General features: G+C 46.4%; 1 long non-coding RNA gene across 1 annotated transcript; it reads left to right on the top strand.

Annotated features, from left to right (window-relative positions):
• The first annotated feature begins 284 nt into the window (after nucleotides 1–284).
• LOC124676520 lies at nucleotides 285–2,176 on the top strand. Its single transcript, XR_006993666.1, has 2 exons — nucleotides 285–1,467; nucleotides 1,790–2,176. It is a non-coding gene; the product is annotated as an uncharacterized LOC124676520 (long non-coding RNA).
• Nucleotides 2,177–2,773: the final 597 nt, after the last annotated feature.

Genomic DNA, 2,773 nt, shown 5'->3' with positions numbered 1-2,773 from the left:
CCCCGTGGCCCCTCTTCGTCTCGTCTTCGGTCTTCGGAAGCTTCGTGAGAAAATAGGCCCCTGGGCTTTTATTTCGTCCAATTCCGAGAATATTTCTTTACTAGGATTTACTGAAACCAAAAACAGCAGAAAACAGACAAGCGGCACTTCGGCATCTTGTTAATAGGTTAGTTCCAGAAAATGCACGAATATGACATAAAGTGTGCATAAAACATGTAGATAACATCAATAATGTGGCATGGAACACAAGAAATTATCGATACGTCGGAGACGTATCACAGTACAACTATTAGATATAGTAAGTACACAACATTGTTGTACTATGGTTCTGTTTTTCTTTGGAGAAGAATGATGATTTATATTATACACTATTCTCTAGCAGTTATTATGCCCTCTTTATTATTTCAGATTTATTATGTTCCTCGCCGCCGGCCATGATGTCGCCGCCCCAGATCCCCCGCCGACCGGGACGCCGCTGCTCCAGATCCCCCTGCCCGTTGGGACGCCACCCGCACCGGCCAACAGCGGATCCCCCCTTTCCTCGCGCGCCGCCACAAAGAAGGCCGCACCCCGCCATGTATCTCTCCCGGAGCCTCGCCGCCGACCAGGGTTCCCGTCCGTCCTGGACTCGGCTAAAGGATGCCGTCCTCCCTCCGGCGTCGGTATCCCCTCCCCATTCCCTTCAAGCGCCGGTGAGGAGCTTCCCGTCCCCAACCCGATTCGCGCCGCCGCGTCCTTGATGTGGGATCGCTGGATTCGCCCATGGCACGGTGACCTCGGTATCCAGGTCCGTCACCCAGGGCGCTCGCTGCTGCCCCATACCGGCCCGCCGCACCACCCTCCGTGCCATCCCCCGCCACCCCCACCTACTTCATCGATGGCGGCCGCCGCCTCTCTTTTCGGCGGCGGTAGTAGCCCAGGATGGTGCCCTCTCCCACTCCTCCTTCAACTCCGGCGAGACGTAAGGGGCTCGGGTTGCCCCTGTGACCCTGTCTGTCACAGTTTTGTTTTCACTTTCTTTTTGTTCGTCCGCATACTATTGGTTGCGAAGTTGCAGAATTGTTATGTATACTAGTATTATTTGTTTTTATGTTCTAGTAATTTGCATGATACAAATCTCAGAGTACAACGTGGTCTTCCTATTCTCTTTTCTGTCTAGGGCAGTACGGCAGGTCAGTTTTGCTTATACAGGCAGTACAATGTTGCTCAATAGATACGTATGTGGATTTAGTCTGCCAGCAGTGAAGTTTGGTGTTCTTCATGGTCGGGGCATTTCTTTTTTCTTTTCGTGTATGTCCTTTTTGTTCTGATTCCAACTTGATGCATACTGAATCTTGCCGACGTCCACGATGCAGCTGGGCAGGGACTTCAGCATGACGGACGTGCGGCAGGCGGTAGCCCGGCGAAATACGACAAGGTCGAGGGTCTAAAACACATGGTGCTCACTGGTAGCCCCTACAAAGTTCGGTATGCATTCCCTTTTTTTCAGTTAGTTGTGCTCACTACCTCTCATACACATTGAGGAAAATGAGAAGTGCATACCTGCTTTATAAAAATATATACTACTAGAAAACACGAGTATACTGCTGGTGCACCCTTTCAATTTAGAAGTGCACAACTAGCCATGAAACCTGCTTAATTGATCTCGTATTAGGAAAGCGAGCTTGATTGACCCTGGCGGCCTACTCATGTTTACTTTACATGAACTGCTATTTGGCACTGACCTGAACTTGTGATAGGCATCGACTTGTACTTCCCTGTGATTAACATTGGTTAAGCGATACTGCAGCGAGAGCTGTCCCCGCAGTCGGTCGTGAAATTCTTCAGCTTCCCCTACCGCCGAGGCTCCAATTGAAGCTGCACCAATTTGTTGCGCTGCCCAGTTGAATCGACGAACGCGGCCGCGAGACCTTACAGAGCATGAGGCTGTTTTTCTCTCAGTCTCTCCGTTTCTTTTTCTGCGGGCAGTGTACCGGAAAGTGCAGTTGTGCAGCTGCAATCATGATTGTAAAGTTAATGTGAATTATTTTCCCCTGCTGTCGGAGTTGTGGGGAAGCTCTCTCCTAGAGCCAATCACTCGCAACTCTGCAGCAGTGCATTATATTTGTGGATAGCTAAGTGTGCAAAATGTTCATACCGGGTTGTGCTTTTCTTAATATAATGAAGTGTAAGTATACTGCGTCGAGAGCGCTCCTCTATGTAGTAAAATGGGACATTGTCGAAGAAAGTGCAAATATGGTGTAATGTTGTCCGTAACAAAAAACACACACTGGGAAATACATCAAGCAACTGTTGGTAAGTACAAACTTACGTTAAGGGAAGTCTAGGCAAAAGAATAAATTTAAAATGATTAGGTGGGGTAGAAGAGAACTTAGGCAAGTACACAAATGATTAGGTGGGGTAGAAGAGAACTTAGGCAAGTACAGAAACAAACGTTGAGAAGTACAAACCCTGGTAATAGCTCAAAAGTACATTGCGTCAATCTGGGAACTCCAAAAATATACCAATGAATTTTCTTTACACGTTTTTCATACAAGCACCTGAATAAATATTTCCAAACAAAACAACAGTTCCCCTATTTAGGGTTGGCTGATAGGTCTAAATAAATTATCTATTAAATAAGTACACAAATATTTATTTTCGAAGCTGATAGAAACTAAAAAAAACCATCTACATGGAAGTACAATATGCGTATTGCGGGCAGTACATAGAAAATATGACAAGAAGTAGAATGTACAATTTTAGGGAGCACACATATCAAAAATAATAAAAA

This window comes from Lolium rigidum, chromosome 7 (genome assembly GCF_022539505.1).
Source record: "Lolium rigidum isolate FL_2022 chromosome 7, APGP_CSIRO_Lrig_0.1, whole genome shotgun sequence".
Lineage (NCBI taxonomy): Eukaryota > Viridiplantae > Streptophyta > Magnoliopsida > Poales > Poaceae > Lolium > Lolium rigidum.
The sequence above is the reverse complement of the archived record's forward strand: the minus strand, read 5'-3'. Positions and strand labels throughout refer to the sequence as shown.